The 20,348-nt window shown below is 38.0% G+C and overlaps 1 protein-coding gene across 3 annotated transcripts in view; it reads right to left on the reverse strand.

Moving 5' to 3' along the window:
* Positions 1 to 20,348, reverse strand: part of PHKB (phosphorylase kinase regulatory subunit beta) — a 303,729-nt gene that overhangs the window by 256,705 nt on the left and 26,676 nt on the right. The gene's annotated exons all lie outside the window — the stretch shown is intronic.

Genomic DNA, 20,348 nt, shown 5'->3' on the forward strand with positions numbered 1-20,348 from the left:
TCCTGAAAGCAGCTCGGGAGAAGAGATATGTAACCTACAATGGTAGAAACATTAGATTGGCAACAGACCTATCCACAGAGACGTGGCAGGCCAGAAAGGACTGGCAAGATATCTTCAGAGCACTAAACGAGAAAAATATGCAGCCAAGAATACTATATCCAGCTAGGCTATCATTGAAAATAGAAGGAGAGATAAAAAGCTTCCAGAACAAACAAAAACTAAAGGAATTTGCAAACACGAAACCAGCCCTCCAAGAAATATTGAGAGGGGTCCTCTAAGCAAAGAGAGAACCTAAAAGCAGCAAAGAGCAGAAACGAACACAGACAACAGACAGTTAACAGTCACCTTACAGGTAATACAATGGCACTAAATTCATACCTTTCAATAGTTAACCTGAATGTAAATGGGCTCAATGCCCCAATCAAAAGACACAGGCTATCAGATTGGATTAAAAAACAAGACCCATCGATATGCTGTCTGCAAGAGACTCATTTTAGACCCAAAGACACCCCCACATTGAAAGTGAGGGGGTGGAAAACCATTTACCATGCTAATGGACACCGAAAGAAAGCTGGGGTGGCAATCCTTCTATCAGACAAACTAGATTTTAAAACAAAGACTGTAATAAGAGATGAGGAAGGACACTATATCCTACTTAAAGGGTCTATCCAACAAGAAGATCTAACAATTGTAAATATCTATGCCCCGAACATGGGAGCAGCCAATTATATAAGGCAATTAATAACAAAAGCAAAGAAACACATTGACAACAATACAGTAATAGTGGGGGACTTTAACACCCCCCTCACTGAAATGGACAGATCATCTAAGCAAAATATCAACAAGGAAATAAAGACTTTAAATGAAACACTGGACCAAATGGACTTCACAGACATATTCAGAACATTCCATCCCAAAGCAACAGAATACACATTCTTCTCTAGTGCCCATGGAACATTCTCCAGAATTGATCACATTCTAGGTCACAAATCAGGTCTCAACCGGTACCAAAAGATTGGGATCATTCCCTGCATATTTTCAGACCACAATGCTTTGAAACTAGAACTCAATCACAAGAGGAAAGTCGGAAGGAACTCAAATACATGGAGGCTAAAGAGCATCCTACTAAAGAATGAATGGGTCAACCAAGAAATTAAAGAAGAATTAAAAAAATTCATGGAAACCAATGAAAATGAAAACACAACTGTTCAAAATCTTTGGGATACAGCAAAGGCAGTCCTGAGAGGAAAGTATATAGCAATACAAGCCTTTCTCAAGAAACAAGAAAGGTCTCAAATACACAACCTAACCCTACACCTAAAGGAGCTGGAGAAAGAACAGCAAATAAAGCCTAAGCCCAGCAGGAGAAGAGAAATAATAAAGATCAGAGCAGAAATCAATGAACTAGAAACCAAAAGAACAGTAGAACGGATCAACGAAACTAGGAGCTGGTTCTTTGAAAGAGTTAACAAGATTGATAAACCCCTGGCCAGACTGATCAAAAAGAAAAGAGAAATGACCCAAATCAACAAAATCATGAATGAAAGAGGAGAGATCACAACCAACACCAAAGAAATACAAACAATTATAAGAACATATTATGAGCAACTCTATGCCAGCCAAATAGATAACCTGGAAGAAATGGGTGCATTCCTAGAGATGTATCAACTACCAAAATTGAACCAGGAAGAAATAGAAAACCTGAACAGACCTATAACCACTAAGGAAATTGAAACAGTCATCAAAAATCTCCCAAGAAACAAAAGCCCAGGGCCAGACGGCTTCCCGGGGGAATTCTATCAGACATTTCAAGAAGAATTAATACCTATTCTCCTGAAACTGTTCCAAAAAATAGAAATGGAAGGGAAACTTCCAAACTCATTTTATGAGGCCAGCATTACCTTGATCCCAAAACCAGACAAAGACCCCATCAAAAAAGAGAATTACAGACCAATATCCTTGATGAACATGGATGCAAAAATTCTCACCAAAATACTAGCCAATAGGATCCAACAGTACATTAAAAGAATTATTCACCATGACCAAGTGGGATTTATTCCTGGGCTGCAAGGCTGGTTCAACATCCGCAAATCAATCAACGTGATACAATACATTAACAAAAGAAAGAGCAAGAATCATATGATCCTCTCAATAGATGCAGAAAAAGCATTTGACAAAGTACAACATCCTTTCTTGATCAAAACTCTTCAGAGTATAGGGATAGAGGGTACATACCTCAATATCATAAAAGCCATCTATGAAAAACCTACAGCGAATATCATTCTCAATGGGGAAAGGCTGAGAGCTTTTCCCCTAAGGTCAGGAACGTGGCAGGGATGTCCACTCTCACCACTGCTATTCAACATAGTATTAGAAGTCCTAGCCACAGCAATCAGACAACAAAAAGAAATCAAAGGCATCCAAATCGGCAAAGAGGAAGTCAAACTCTCACTCTTTGCAGATGATATGATACTGTACGTGGAAAACCCAAAAGACTCCACCCCAAAACTGCTAGAACTCATACAGGAATTCAGTAAAGTAGCAGGATATAAAATCAATGCACAGAAATCAGTGGCATTCCTATACACCAACAACAAGACAGAAGAGAGACAAATCAAGGAGTCTATCCCATTTACAGTTGCACCCAAAACCATTAGATACCTAGGAATAAATCTAACCAAAGAGGCAAAGGATCTGTACTCAGAAAACTATAAAATACTCATGAAAGAAATTGAAGAAGACACAAAGAAATGGAAAAACGTTCCATGCTCATGGATTGGGAGAATCAACATTGTGAAGATGTCAATGCTACCTAGAGCAATCTACACATTCAATGCAATCCCCATCAAAATACCATCCACTTTTTTCAAAGAAATGGAACAAATAATCCTAAAATTTGTATGGAACCAGAAGAGACCCCGAATAGCCAGAGGAATACTGAAAAAGAAAAGCAAAGCTGGCGGCATCACAATTCCGGACTTCCAGCTCTATTACAAAGCTGTCATCATCAAGACAGTATGGTACTGGCACAAAAACAGACGCATAGATCAATGGAACAGAATCGAGAGCCCAGAAATGGACCCTCAACTCTATGGTCAACTTATTTTTGACAAAGCAGGAAAGAATGTCCAATGGCAAAAAGACAGTCTCTTCAACAAATGGTGTTGGGAAAATTGGACAGCCACATGCAGAAGAATGAAACTGGACCATTTCCTTACACCACACACAAAAATAGACTCCAAATGGTTGAAAGACCTAAACGTGAGACAGGAGTCCATCAAAATCCTAAAGGAGAACACAGGTAGCAACCTTTTCGACCTTAGCCGCAGCAACTTCTTCCTAGAAACATCGCCAAAGGCACGGGAAGCCCGGGCAAAAATGAACTATTGGGATTTCATCAAGATAAAAAGCTTTTGCACAGCAAAAGAAACAGTGCACAAAACTAAAAGACAACCGACAGAATGGGAGAAAATATTTGCAAATGACATATCAGATAAAGGGCTAGTATCCAAAATCTATAAAGAACTTATCAAACTCAACACCCAAAGAACAAATCATCCAATCAAGAAATGGGCAGAAGACATAAACAGACATTTCTCCAAAGAAGACATCCAAATGGTCAACAGGCACATGAAAAAGTGCTCAACATCGCTCGGCATCAGGGAAATCCAAATCAAAACCTCAATGAGATACCACCTCACACCCGTCAGAATGGCTAAAATTAACAAGTCAGGGAACAACAGATGTTGGCGGGGATGTGGAGAAAGGGGAACCCTTCTACACTGTTGGTGGGAATGCAAGCTGGTGCAACCACTCTGGAAAACAGTATGGAGGTTCCTCAAACAGTTGAAATTAGAGCTACCGTTCGATCCAGCAATTGCGCTACTGGGTATTTACCCCAAAGATACAAATGTAGGGACCCGAAGGGGTACGTGCACCCCAATGTTTATAGCAGCAATGTCCACAATAGCCAAACTGTGGAAAGAGCCAAGATGCCAATCGACAGATGAATGGATAAAGAAGATGTGGTATATATACACAATGTAATATTATGCAGCCATCAAAAGGAATGAGATCTTGCCATTTGCAACGACGTGGATGGAACTGGAGGGTGTTATGCTGAGTGAAATAAGTCAATCAGAGAAAGACATGTATCACATGACCTCACTGATATGAGGAATTCTTAATCTCAGGAAACAAACTGAGTGTTACTGGAGTGGTTGGGGGTGGGAGGGATGGGGTGGCTGGGTGATAGACATTGGGGAGGGTATGTGCTACGGTGAGCGCTGTGAATTGTGCAAGACTGTTGAATCACAGATCTGTACTTCTGAAACAAATAACGCAACATATTTTAAGAAAAAAGAAAAAGAAAAAGATAACAGGAGAGGAAGAAAAGGGGAGTATGTCAGAGGGGGAGACGAACCATGAGAGATGATGGACTCTGAAAAACAAACTGAGGGTTCTAGAGGGGAGGGGGGGAGGGGGATGGGTTATCCTGGTGATGGGTATTGAGGAGGGCACATTCTGCATGGAGCACTGGGTGTTATGAACAAACAATGAATCATGGGACACTGCACCAAAAACTAATGATGTAATATATGGTGATTAACATAACAATAAAAAATTTAAAAAAAAAAAAAAAGAGCCACGGCAAGCCAGAAAAGGCTGACAAGACACATTCAAAGTACTAAATGAGAAGAACATGCAGCCAAGAATACTTTATCCAGCAAGGCTATCATTCAGAATGAATGGAGAGACAAAAAGCTTCCAAGACTGGCAGAAACTAAAAGAATATGTGACCACCAAGCCAACCGTGCAAGAAATATTAAAGGGGATTCTGTAAGCAAAGAGAGATCCCAAGACTAAGAGAGACCTAAAAGTAACAGACAATCTACAGAAACAGGGACTTTACAGGCAATACAATGGCACTAAATTCCTATCTTTCAAGAGTTACTCTCAACATCAACAGCCTAAATGATCCCATGAAACGGCACAGGGTTTCAGATTGGATAAAGAGACAGGACACATCCATATGCTGTCTACAAGAGACTCTTGTCTACAGCTCAGATTGAAAGTGAGGGGATGGGGATCCACTTACCACACGAACATACCTCAAAAGAAAGCTGGGGTAGCAATCCTCATATCAGACTAATTAGATTTTAAACCAAAGACCATAGTAAGAGATGTAGAGGGACACTATATCATACTTACAAGGTCTATCCAACAAGAAGATCTAACAATTGTAAATATCTATATCCCCAATATGAGAGCAGCCAATTATATAAAACAATTAATAACCACAAAAAAGAAACATACTGATAATAATAAATTAATAGTAGGAGACTTCATCACTCCACTCACAGCAATGGACAGTTCATCTAAGCAGAAGATCAACAAAGAAACAAGAGCTTTGAATGACACAATGGACCAGATGGACTTCATAGATATGTACAGAACATTCCACCCTAAAACAACAGAACACACATTCTTCTCAAGTGCACATGGAACTTTCTCCAGAACAGACAACATACTGAGTCAGAAATCAGGTCTCAACCAATACCAAAAGACTGAGATTATTCGCTGCATGTTACAGGCCACAATGCTTTGAAACTGAAACTCAACCACAAGAAGAAATTTGGAAGGAATTCAAACACTAGGGAGTTAAAGAGGATCCTGCTAAAAAGAATGATTGAGTCAACCAGGAAATTAAAGAACTTAAACAATTCATGGAAACTAATGAAAATGACAACACGTCAGTCCAAAACTTATGGAATACTGCAAAGGTGGTCCTAAGGGGGAAATACATAGCCATCCAAGCCTCTCTTAAAAAAGTAGAAAAATCCCAAATGCACACGCTAACCTTACACCTAAAGGAGCTGTAGAAAGAACAGCAAACAAAACCTACACCAAGCAGAGGAGAAATAATAAAGATTAGAGCAGAGATCAATGAAATAGAAACCAGGAAAACAGAGATGAAGAAAACTAGAAGCTGGTTCTTTGAAAGAATCACTAAGATCAATAAACCTCTGGCCAGACTTATCCAAAAGAAAAGGGATAGGACCCAAATCAGTAAAATCATGAATAAAACGGAAGAGATCACAACTAACACCAAGGAAATAGAAACAATTATTAGAAATTATTATCAGCAACTACATGACAACAAATTAAGCAACCTGGAAGAAATGGATGCCTTCCTGGAAATTTGTAAACTACTCAGACTGAAACAGGAAGAAATAAACAATCTGAACAGACCAATAACCAGTAACAAAATTGAAGCAGTAATCGAAAACCTCCCAAAAAACAAGAATCCAGGGCCAGATGGCTTCCAGGGGAATTCTACCAAACATTTTCTTTTTTTTAGATTTTATTTATTTATTTGACAGAGAGATAGAGAGCACAAGTACGCAGAGCGGCAGGCAGAGGGAGAGAGAGAAGCAGGCTCTCCTCAGAGCAGGGAGCCCGGCACGGGGCTCAACCCCAGGACCCTGGGATCATGACCTGAGCCAAAGGCAGCCACTTAACCAACTGAGCCACCCAGGTGCCCCTCTACCAAACATTTAAAGAAGAAATAATACCTATTCTATTGACTCTGTCTCAAAAATTAGAAACAAAATCATTCTATGATTTAAAATTCATTTTCATTCAAAATCATTCCAAAATCATTCTATGAGGCCAGCATTACCTTGATCCCAAAACCAGGTAAAGACCCCATCAAAAAGGCATTTTATCAGGAATATCAGTATCCCTGATAAATATGGATGCCAAAATACTCAACAAGATCCTAGCCAATAGGATCCAACAATACATTGAAAGGATTATCCATCACAACCAGGTGGGATTTATTCCCGGGATGCAAGGGTGGTTCAACATTCAAAAGTCAATCAACGTGATAGACCACATTAATAAAAGAAAGACAAGAACCATTTGATCCTATCAATTGATGGAGAAAAAGCATTTGACAAAATACAGCATCCTTTCTTGATTAAAACTCTTCACAGTGTAGGGATAGAGGGTACATACCTCAATATCATAAAAGCCATCTATGAAAAGCCCACAGTGAATATTATTCTCAATGGGGAAAAGCTGAGAGTTTTTCCCTTAAGGTCAGGAACATGACAGGGATGCCCACTCTCACCACTACTGTTCAACATAGTAGTAGAAGTCCTAGCCTCAGCAATCAGACAACAAAAAGAAAAGGCATTCGAATTGGCAATGAAGTCAAACTCTCTCTGCTCGCAGATGACATGATACTTTATGTGGAAAAACCAAAAGACTCCACCCCCAAATGACTAGAACTCATACAGCAATTCAGCAATGTGGCAGGATACAAAATCACTGCACAGAAATCAGTTGCATCTCTATACCCTAACAGTGTAACTGTAGAAAGAGAACTTAAGGAATAAACCCCATTTACAATAGCACCAAACACCATAAGATATCTAGGAATAAACCTAACCAAAGAGGAAAAGGATCCATACTCTAGAAACTACGGGACACTTATGAAAGAAATTGAGGAAAACACAAAGAGATGGAAAAATATTCCATGCTCATGGACTGGAAGAATAAACATTGTTAAAATGTCTATGCTGCCCAGAACAATCTAGACTTTCAATGCCATCTCTATTAAGATACCACTGGCATTTTTCAAAGAGCTGGAACAAACAATCCTAAAATTTGTAAGGAACCATAAAAGACCCCAAATCACCAAGGGAATGTTGAAAAAGAAAACCAAAGCTGGGGCATCACATTGCCTGACTTCAAGCTATATTACAAAGCTGAGATCACCAAGACAGCATGGTATTGGCACAAAAACAGACACATAGATCAATGGAACAAAATAGAGCACCCATATATGGACCTTCAACTCTATGGTCAACTAATCTTTGACATATCAGGAAAAAAATACCCAATGGAAAAAGACAACAGTCTTACCAATAAATGGTGCCGGCAAAATCAGACAGATACATACAGAAGAATGAAATTGGACCATTCTCTTACACCATACAGAAAGGTAACTCAAAATGGATGGAAGAACTCAATGTGAGACAGAAATCCATCAAAATCCTAGAGGAGAACATAGGCAGTAACCTCTTCAACATCGGCCACAGCACTTCTTTCATGACTTGTCTCCAAAGGCAGGGGAAACAAAAGCAAAAATGAACTTCTGGGTCTTCATATGGATAAAAAGCTTCTGTACAGCAATGGAAACAGTCAACTAAACTAAGAGGCAACCCACAGAATGGGAGAAGATATTTGCAAATGACATTACAGATAAAGGGCTGGTATCCAAAATCTATAATGAACTTATCAAACTCAACACCCCAAAAAATAAATAAATAAGTCAAAAAATGGGCAGAACACATGAACAGACACTCCTCCAAAGAAGATATACGAATGGCTATCAGACACATGAAAAAATGTTCCACATCACTTGTCATCAGGGAAATACAAACCAAAACCACAATGAGATACCACCTTACACCAGTTAGAATGGCAAAAATTAACAAGGCAGGAAACAACAAATGTTGGCGAGGCTGTGTAGAAAGGGGAACCCTCTTCCACTGTTGGTGGGAATGCATGTTGGTACAGCCACTTTGGAAAACAGTGTGGAGGTTCCTCAAAAAGTTAAAAAGAGCTACCCTATGACCCAGCAATTGCACTATTGGGTATTTACCCCAAAGATAGAGATGTAGTGAAAAGAAGGGGCACCCCAATGTTCATAGCAGCAATGTCCACAATAGCAAAACTATGGAAGAAGCCAAGATGCCCTTCAACAGATGAATGGATAAAGAACATCTGGTTCATATACACAGTGGAATATTTACTCAGCCATCAGGAAGGATGAATACCCACCATTTGCATCAACATGGACAGAACTGGAGGAGATTAAGCTAAGTGAAATAAGTTAAGCAGAGAAAGACAATTATCATATGGTTTCACTAATATGTGGAATATAAGGAACAGAATGGAGGATAATAGGGGAAGGGAGGGAAAACTGAAGGGGACTAAATCAGAGAGGGAGACAAACCATGAAAGACTATGGACTCCAGGAAACAAACTAAAGTTTTCAGAAAGTGGTGGAGGGACGGCATAGCCGGGTGATGGGTATTGGGAGGGGGTGCATGTTGTGATGAGCACTGGGTGTTATTCACAACTGATGATTTGTTGAACACTAATTCAAAAATTAATGATGTACTATATGACGGTTAACTAAACATAATAAAAATAACTATATATACGTGATGTTTACAAATGTATAAACAATACAGATAACTAAGAACTTTAAAATGCCTGAAAAGGATACACACCAAACTGTTAAAAATGTTACTACTCAGGAGGGGATGGTGATTTTTAATCTCTTTATTTCTGATTGTCTAAATATTATATAAGATGGTATACATTTAGGGGCGCCTGGGTGGCTCAGTTGGTTAAGCATCTGACTCTTAATTTCAGCTCAGTTCATGGTCTCAGGGTCATGAGATCCAGCCCCAAATTGGGCTCTACACTGAGCATGGAGCCTGCTTAAGATTCTCTCTCTCCTTCTGTGCCCTACCCCCGCTCACACACTCAAAAAACAAAAAGATGGTATTCATTTACTCCTTACATAATTTCTAAAAATGATAAATGGAATTCTGAATGCCTGCTACCATGCATTGTACAAGATACTTTATGTATACTATCCCATTTCATCATCTGATAAAACTCTCAGGTTAGCATTAAAGTGAGGCACAAAGAAGTCATTAAATGCCAGGCTGAATTTGAACACAGGGCTCTTCGAAGACAAATTTTATGTGTGGTCTTTTCCCTATACTATGAAACCTCAAAATTATGAGGTGGCTCTAAATTAATAAATGTGTATATATGCACACATGTATATTTTAACTCAAAATTTATTTTCACAGTTCATCTGAACCCTAAACTTTTTAAGTCTGCATGATTCTCACAGCAAGAAACATATTTTAAATGTAAAATATGAAATGGCAAATATGAAATAATACTTTAAAAAATGAAGTAAAATTTGCCTGTTCAACTAATCCAAATAAGATGAGAAAAGGCCATTCCACTATTCCTATTTTATTTTTAATAAAAAGGTATTAAGTTCTTCCAGTGACCTTTATAAAAGGAGGACAGCCTATAAAATCTATTTAAGGATATTAAATCCAGTTGATGTTTCATGTGTTGACCTTATGAATATCAATCACTCAATTACCTATTTCATTTTCCTTTCTTATTTATAGTCTAGTAGAATACCTTGTCATAATGTACTATGAATTTGTATGATTTCTGTGAGGTCAGAGCTATATTCCAACAATTCTAATCTTTTTAACAAGTTTTTGGAACTCCTCTCTATTGAAAAAAAAATGCCTTCAGAAGTGCCACAAGTTGTTAAATTTTCTTGAGAGTGGTTATTTCATTCACTGTTATAACCCCAGTGCCAACAGTGCTTGGCACACAGTAAGCACTCAATAAATATTTATTGAAAAAATGAAATTAGTGTCTTCTCATATCTAAAATTTGCCAAAATTTACTCATAATCAGCTGCAATGATTAAAATCATTCATCAGGGCAGATGAAGTTAAGTAAGACCCATTAATCAGTAACCTAAGGGGCGCCTGGGTGGCTCAGTGGTTAAGCGTCTGCCTTCGGCTCAGGTCATGATCCCAGGGTCCTGGGATCGGGCCCCGCATCATGTTCCCTGCTCGGCAGGAGGCCTGCTTCTCCCTCTCCACTCCCCCTGCTTGTGTTCTCTCTCTCGCTGTCTCTGTCAAATAAATAAATAAATAAATAAATCTTTAAAAAAAAAATCAATAACCTAAGCTGTGACCATAAAGTGATTCAACTTCTTCTACTCTACTCTTATATTCTGTTCTGTTCTTCTGTTGCTCATAAAGGAGGATCTGAATAAAATCATAGAAAGATTATGATTAAAAAATTATTTGATCACTAGAATGAATGCATATAGCCTTACAAGTGGGTCACTTTATAAAAGATAATGCTAATCTGGACATATAAGATTTCTCCAGCAAAACCCAGAGTCATTATTTCATACTTACACTACAAGTAAAAATTTAAAATTCCAAACTTCTAAGACTTAAATGAGAGAGTTTTAGTTCAATATTAATTGAATTACACCAAGGGGGGAAAAAGAACTTTAATATATACCATTACCTGTCTTTATAAGAAATGTTTAACTTTATTATGTCTTCTGCTATTATAACGACAAAAACATATGATACTAGGCATTATGCTATGTCACAAGTTATTATATACAAGTCTGAAAGACTTTCAAGCCATTCAGCACTTTGAAAAGTGGAACTGAACCATTTCCCTTTATCATTTACATTTTGATGAAGCCTGGTCTGTATTTCTACTCTTGGTAAGGTTCAGAAATGCATTTAATATGAATGTCACTAGTACTAATTAAAAATTGCCCTGATAACACTTTATACAATAGGCATGAACAGAGGAAATCTTAAATATTAATTAAAAAAAAACAACACTATAAACTATGAATCAGCAAAGTAAGCTTACCATGATAACAAAAAACATTCACAACCAGAATAAAAACTAGAAATACTACTAAAAAATATAAAGTTTGTAGATAACGAAAGCTGTTAATTTTCTCATCAAAATGCAGTAAAGTTTAGATCAGTAAGTAAAACAGGGCAGAGATGGCACTGCCATTTCCTATGCTATCCCCTCAGATTTTGGCGATTTGTTCCAAGGCTGTCCTAAGGGTCTGTGTCAATGAATTGCCTTCTGTTAACATCCACCTGCGATAAAATCATTAACCAAACTTTCTTGTACGGAATCCAAGCCACATCTTTTAAAAGCCAACTTTTACTCTTTAGAGAATAAAGTTAAACCCCAAAGTTCAATAAAAGACAAGAGACGTCTTTGCTGTCCAGCACCCCCTCCTCCTCAATCCCGGAAGTGTAAGTAAACTCCTGAATGGAGACTGTCTTGATATCTAAGAGGCTGTGAAAAGAACATGGGTTTAGAAAACAGACAGACCTGGGCTACAATCACAGCTGTATCACTTTGCAGCTTTCAGGACTTAGACTCTCTCTGAGCTAGTTCTTCTCATCTGTAAAGTGGGAAGAATTACATAACCTCCCATAGTTATTGGAGACTTAAGAGAAACATTTTGAATAAAGCAACTAACCCATTGTATATTAAATACCAATTGTCTTCCCTTTCCCATACTTAAACTTCTGAATCTCCTCTAAAACTTAGCTTAGGATTGCTGACAAAAGAAGAAATCAAGAAATGCTTGATTAACTGGCTTTGTCAGGTGATTTTAAATCAGCAATTTACATAATAGCTTTTAAGAAACCACAAAAGATAACTGGGTGGAATTTGAAATGTAAAAGTAAAGTACCCTTGGGTTGCTATATATAGTTTAGTCCCTATGTGCAGGTGCTATAGGAAACCAAGATTATCAACTTCTCTAACCAGAAGAAAAAGCATTACTTAAGGTGGAAGAGGGAGAAATGCTCCCCACTGAAATATGACCTTCGGCTACATATGAGTGACGCTAACAGGTCTTCAATGAAATTTTATAATCAAAATGAATAATTATTTCTGAAACACGACTATTCAGACCTAATCTTTTTTATTTTATTATGTTATAATCGCCATACATTATGTCATTAGTTTTTGATAGTGTTCCATGATTCACTGTTTTCATATAACACCCAGTGCTCCATTCACTATGTGCCCTCTTTAATACCCATAACCAGGCTAACCAATCCCCCCACCCCCTGCCCCCTAAAACCCGGTTGATAGTAGGACCTGAAGCCTCTTATGGTTCGTCACCCCCTCCAATTTCCTCCCTTTCATTTTTCCCTTCCTGCTATCTTGTTGTTTTTTTAACATATAATGTATTATTTGTTTCAGAGGTATAGATCTATGATTCATCGGTCTTACACAATGCACAGTGCTCACCATAGCACATACCCTCCCCAATGTCTATCACCCAGCCACCCCATCCCTCCCATTTCCCCCACTCCAGCAACCCTCAGTTTGTTTCCGGAGATTAAGAATTCCTCATATCAGTGAGATCATATGATACATGGCTTTCTCTGATTGACTTATTTCGCTCAGCATAATACCCTCCAGTTCCATCCACGTCGTTGCAAATGGCAAGATTTCATTCCTTTTGACGGCTGCATAATATTCCATTGTATAAATATACCACTTCTTCTTTCCATTCATCTGTCGATGGACATCTTGACTCTTTCCATAGTTTGGCTATTGTGGACATTGCTGTTATAAACATCAGGGTGCACGTACCCCTTTGGATCCCTACATTTGTATCTTTGGGGTAAATACCCAGTAGTGTAATTGCTGGGTAGCTCTATTTTCAACTTTTTGAAGAACCTCCATACTGTTTTCCAGAGTGGCTGCACCAGCCTGGATTCCCACCAACAGTGTAGGAGGGTTCCCCTTTCTCCACATCCCCACCAACATCTGTCGTTTCCTGACTTGATAATTTGAGCCATTCTGACTGGTGTGAGGTGGTATCTCATCGAGGTTTTGATTTGGATTTCCCTGATGCTGAGTGATGTTGAGCACTTTTCCATGGGTCTGTTGGCCATTTGGATATCTTCTTTGGAAAAATGTCTGTTCATGTCTTCTGCCCATTTCTTGATTGGATTATTTGTTCTTTGGGTGTTGAGTTTGATAAGTTCTTTATAGATTTTGGATACTAGCACTTTATCTATCATTTGCAAATATCTTCTCCCATCCTGTCAGTTGTCTTTTGGTTTTGTTGACGGTTTCTTTTGCTGTGCAAAAGCTATCTTGATGAGGTCCCAATAGTTCATTTTGGCCCTGGCTTCCCTTGCCTTTGGCGATGTTTCTAGGAAGAAGTTGCTGCAGCTGAGGTCAAAGAGGTTGCTGCCTGTATTCTCCTTTAGGATTTGGATGGACTCCTGTCTCACGTTTAGGTCTTTCAACCATTTGGAGTCTATTTTTGTGTGTGGTGTAAGGATATGGTCCAGTTTCATGCCTCTGCATGTGTCTGTCCAATTTTCCCAACACCATTTGTTGAAGAGACTGTCTTTTTTCCATTGGATATTCTTTCCTGCTTTGTCAAAGTTGAGTTGACCATAGAGTTGAGGGTCCATTTCTGGGCTCTCGATTCTGTTCCATTGATCCACGTGTCTGTTTTTGTGCCAGTACCGTACTGTCTTGATGATGACAGCTTTGTAATAGAGCTGGAAGTCTAGAATTGTGACGCCACCAGCTTTGCTTTTTTCAATATTCCTCTGGCTATTCGGGGTCTTTTCTGGTTCCATGCAAATTTTAGGATTATTTGTTCCATTTCTTTGAAAAAAGTGGATGGTATTTTGATAGGGATTGCATTGAATGTGTAGATTGCTCTAGGTTGCGTTGACATCCTCACAATATTTGTTCTTCCAATCCATGAGCATGGAACGTTTTCCCATTTCTTTGTGTATTCCTCAATTTATACTTTTCTGAGTACAGATTCTTTGCCTCTTTGGTTAGAGTTATCCCAGGTATCTTATGGTTTTGGGTACAATTGTAAATGGGATCAACTCCTTAATTTCTCTCTCTTCTCTCTTGTTGGTGTATAGGAATGCCACTGATTTCTGTGCATTGATTTTATATCCTGCCACTTTACTGAATTCCTGTATGAGTTCTAGCAGTTTTGGGGTGGGGTCTTTTGGGTTTTCCACATAAAGTATCGTATCATCTGCAAACAGTGAGAGTTTGACTTCTTTGCCGATTTGGATGCCTCTGATTTCTTTTTGTTGTCTCATTGCTGTCTGTGGCTAGGACTTCTAGTACTATGTTGAATAGCAGTGGTGATGGTGGACATCCCTGCCGTGTTCCTGACCTTAGGGGGAAAGCTCTCAGTTTTTCCCCATTGAGAATGATTTTGCTGTGGGTTTTTCATAGATGGCTTTTATGATATTGAGGTATGTACCCTCTATCCCTATATAAATCACTACCACCCCCCAGGTCTAATCAGGGCCAACTGTCAAACACCCCAAAAAAGCATGCTCTCTGTGGGGAGACAAAGCAAACTTAAGACCCTTGGGAGCAAAATCAAATCTCATTAGGAAGTATAGGATGAGTGGGGTACCTGGGTGGCTCACAGTACGTTAAGCTCAGGTCATGAGATCTAGCGCCCAACTGGGCCCGGAGCTCAGAGAGACTGTTTGAGGATTTCTCTCCCTCTCCCTCACCCCTCCCCCTGCCTGTGCTCTCTCTCTTAAATAAATCTTAAAAAAAAAAAGATGAGTATGAGGCTGCCACACATATGCAATAAAGAAGGTATTAAAATGTAAATTAATCTACTTTCTAATACATATGTTTAACATTATAGAACTGGAATACCAGAATAGGCATTCTTTAAGTTCTAAGTGTATTCATTAAGCAATACACTTTTCGTTAAACAAAATCTTGCCATTTGCAACGACATGGATGGAACTAGAGGGTATTATGCTAAGCGAAATAAGTCAAACAGAGAAAGACATGTATATGATCTCACCGATATGAGTAATTCTTAATCTCAGGAAACAAACTGAGGATTGCTGGAGTGGTGAGGGGTGGGAGGGATGGGGTGGCTGGGTAAGAGACATTGGGGAGGATATGTCCTATGGTGAGCACTGTGCATTGTCTAAGACTGATGAATCACAGACCTGTACCTATGAAACAAGTAATATATGCTAAAAAAAAAAAAGATGAAGAAGATAGTAGGAAGGGAAAAATGAAGGGGGGGAAATTGGAGGGGGAGATGAACCATGAGAGACTATGGACTCTGAGAAACAAACCTAGGTTTCTAGAGGTCAGGGGGTGGGGGGATGGGTTAGCCTGATGATGGGTGTTAAAGAGGGCACGTATTAAATGGAGCACTGGGTGTTACACGCAAACAAGGAATCATGGAACACTACATCAAAAACTAATGATGTAATGTATGGTGATTAACATAACATAATAAAATAAAACTTTTTTAAAAAGCAATACACTTTTCAAACCATCTACTTTGGCTTAAAATTTTTCATGTCTATTCTAAGTGTAGCTTAACTTTACCATATGTTTTATGGACTGTTTGTTTTTTATGCAATACAGAACTGAAAGAATGTAACTCTGGGTGAACACTAAGACTATTAAAATTTTGCTATATTTTAATTTGTATTATAATTTAGTTATAAGGATTTTATTGTAGCAAAAAATTGCAATGAAAACTGGAGTCATGACAATGGATATTTAAGGTATTCAGCTTACACTATTGCAAATGAAACTAAACTACTACTGTAACATGAATCCATAATGGAAATCAGCCTTGAACTTGATCGTTTTTTTAGTTAATTTGTAGACTGCTTGCTGTTTCCTGTCCTCTTCAAACAAAATTATAGTCTATTATTTGAAGCACCTACCCTTGTTTTTATGTTCATTCAATAAGACTGTTGAATGTTATCTTACAAGGATGCCTAGAAAAAAAAATCTAAAGTCAGTGTCAACTGACATCATTCTGCTTTAAATGATAAGCTGCTTGAAATATGAAAAAGGCCAAATCCTCCCCACTCCTCACCCCTCCCTACAAAATGACCACCACCATCAGGGGCCTCTGCAAAGATTTTTAAACTATCAGCACTTCAGTTTCTCAAAATACTTGGGGAAAATAAAATGGACTGTGGGGAAAACAAATCAGCCTAACTTCCAGTGCTGACCAATTATGCCTCTCATTTCCATTCAATTGGCTACAGAACTCTCTAAAAACGGAGAGGGTCATTGCATCCTGAACAGAGCTGCCTACTGAAATGGAGACTACATGATCCTCAGGACACAGAAGGGATCATGAAATATAATCATTGAAATCATGTATGGTAAAGAGACTAGAAGGAAAAGTGAATAATACCCAGTCATTTTAATAACATCTGTTGGAAAATTTAACTTATGTTATTAATGTACACCAATAGCCTCAAAATGGGAGCCCTGAACTGGCAATTCAAACGCCCCAGCTCAGCTGAGTAAAAGGATTTGGTCCAGGTAAATCCAGGCAAAAGTCAGAGCCTGGAGCAGACTACAAAAGTGATAGAGGCAGAGAGCCATACTAGTGAAAGGAGGCTGCAGAAACAAGCCATGATCAAACACAGGAACTATGGAGTTGTCCCTAATGGGAATCAGGGATGTTGATAATGATATATTTATCCAAAGAGTAAGTTCAAGACTGGGAACATAAGGATGCTTAATTCAGAGCCCAAAATCTAGAATCTAATATTCAAGGCAGAGAAGAAATGAAGATGATACAAAAAACTGCTGCTCAACAAGTAAGGTACTTAGCAGACTTTTGTTCTTCAAATGGTAATCCAACCACCAGCAGCAGGACCTCACCTGGGAGCTTGCTAGAATTGCAGACTTTCAGGCCCCATCTCAGACCTGCTGCATGCGAGTCTCCAATTTTAAGGTGATCCAAGACCCTACAGAGGTAGGGTTTTTCTTGCAAAAAAACAAGATGGGCGAGAAAAAGAGAGGGAAGAAGAGGGGATCAGAATCAACTAGCAGCTTTGTTGTCTTAGGAAAATCCAATTCTACAACCCCTAGAAGGTCCGACTATGAACCAATTAAAACAGCTTAATATCAAGAGTAACATCTCGCTCAGAGGTTTGCTTCAAGACCTTGAGTCACTGTAATAACTGATCCAAAGCTATCATGTCATCAACTCTGCCCAATCCCAACCAGTTCCCCCTCTAATAAGATCTGCCTTAAAATCACCCAGCCTAGGTTCTGAAACCCTATAAATATTCTCCCTTAACTACCGTGACGTCAATGGGCAAGAGACATAATATTTTGAAGCAGAAAGGAATGGGAACAAGCATATGGTGTAATTCCTTTATTTTATGGGAGAAATTCACAATTTGCTCAAGAATGAAGAGCTAGTTAAGAGAAGAACACCAAAAACAAGATCTTCTGACTTCCTCTTCAGGGGTCTTATTTTTGTAATTTACATTAATAATTTTTGGCTCTATGTCCTGGAGAAGGACATAATGTTAATATAATTTACCAGGATACCCAAACATCATGCTTAATGTGAGCTGTCAATAGGCAACATGCCAGACTGAATATAAAGACATAAATCCACTTTCAACCCAAAGAGATCAAAAATAATATAATCTCATTATTACCAGCATCAAAATAAAAACAGTTAACATTATTAGGGCATTTGTTATGTGCAATGTACTGTGTTAAGAGCTTTATATACATGGTTTATTCGATCCTCGCAACCCTATTATGGAGGTAGTAGTATTATTTCCATTTTACAGATTCAAAATTACTGAGGTTAAGTGATGTTTCAAAAGTCACACTGCTAGCAAGTGGAAGAGCCAGGACTTGTATGCTTTGGTTTTTTGTTTGCTTGTTTGTTTCAGGTAAAGCAAAACAAAGATGAGTATTTACTTATTATTTAGGGTCTTCTCTTGAAAATTTCATTTCTAATTATGAAAATAACATAGATTCACAGCAACATATAACCTGCTTCCAAGTAACGTTTGAATCAGAAATATTGCTTTAACATTTTTACACCAAAGCACTAAGTTGTTTTCCAAGCAATTCTAGTGTTGATCACTACACTTTGTCCATGTTACCATGTAAATTATGTTTCAGACATGATACCTGACACACTTGTCCTTTACCTTGATTTCATTTCCCTTTACTTCTGTTAGTTCAAGACATCTGCACTGCACAAGAATAAAAAGAGCTCTTTTCTATAAAAGTTACATATATAATAAGACAGACTTGATTTGAAGAGGTCCACCATGAAAAGAGAGATTTTTCTCTACTGTATTATTAGAAATATATTTTATATCATTTTTTATTCTGAAAAATTTTGTACTTACTCTAGATGGCAACATTTAGGAAGCTAATTTCTTCCCACTTCATTTAAAAGGGTATCATTAAAAAAAAAAAAGGTATCATTTCATTATCTTTCATTTCCATATTCCTGAAACTTAAATGCCAAGTTCAAATTTTTCAGTATCTTAGATAAAGTCTATACTGTAATAGACAAGGCCAATTAAATAGCATTGACCGTCTCTATATGTAAAAAAAAAAAACATGCTACTGATGACTGACATTTTGATAACAACATAGATGAAAAATCTATATGATTTATTACATCTTCCCTTCAGGGAAAGCAAAATTCAGTACATAGAGATTGCTCAAGGTTTTTAAGCAAGAGACAAAGGCAGTCAGAGCCCCTCAGGACTGGCCCTGGAGATGCTGTCCACAAGTGAAGAGAACAATCAAAGTGTGCCCAACTCATGAAGTTACTACACTCTAAGGTCATTATTTTGCTTCACTTACTGGATTTCTTTTTCAAATTTGAACTTTGAACCTTTTTGGATTTCTCCAGTAAAGAAAATCTATTTAGTATGAAAATGTATTATTCATCAAAACAGCTAGAAAATCAATTCATCAAAATTTATTTACCAAACATAAAGGTGAAATGATTAGACAACATAGAGTGCTGACAAGTTCATTCTGTATCAAAACTGAACTAATTCTTTCTAGTATGATTCATCCAACCTTAATTCCCAACACCAAGCCTATAAAACTATAACCAATTCAGTCCAACCTAAAGGAATTCATAACCTATAAAGGAGATAGATATATAATTATGGCAATTCAGGGACATCAGAGCTAAAAGAAGCATGTATAAGGTGCCAAAGAACAAGTAGAGCAATTCAACAAAAACTGGGATTCAGAGGAAGGGGGTAGGCAGAAAATATGTAAAGATAAGAAATCACTGGAACCAAATAAAAGATTACAGGAGTACACCAAATTTTCAGAGAAAGGCTATTTAAAACAGAAGGAACCTCACTATAAAGGTGCAGAAGCAAGAAAGAAAGTGCCCCATCTGGGAGCTGCAGATTAGTAGCACTATAGAAGAGAATGCAAGAAGAAGGGGAGACTGGAAAGGTATCTAGAACTCTAACAGTGGAGGATGCTGAACAACAGGTCCTAGGTTTGCATTTTATCTTTTGGATAATGGAGAGCTGCTGGGGAGGTTTAGGCAAGAGCATCATATGATCAAACCTTTAAAAAGATAACTCTGTTGGCACTGTGAAGGACTGCATTAAGTAGTGAGCCCTTGGCACAAGAGTCCATTGGTTAAAAGTCCATTTTAACCAATGTTTTGGTTAAAGCATTCATTCTAGAGCATTGAATTAAAATAGTAACAGCAGGGAGGCAAAGGGGAAGAAAAATTCAAGAAATATTTAATGAACAGAATAAATAAGACTGTGGAAAGGCTTAAATTTGATACAGGTGTTAGGTAAAATATTAATACTGTATACTGTAATACACAGGAGAAA

Source organism: Callorhinus ursinus, unplaced genomic scaffold (genome assembly GCF_003265705.2).
Source record: "Callorhinus ursinus isolate GAN/ISIS: 27379988/994484 unplaced genomic scaffold, GSC_fseal_2.0 scaffold56, whole genome shotgun sequence".
Taxonomy (NCBI): domain Eukaryota; kingdom Metazoa; phylum Chordata; class Mammalia; order Carnivora; family Otariidae; genus Callorhinus; species Callorhinus ursinus.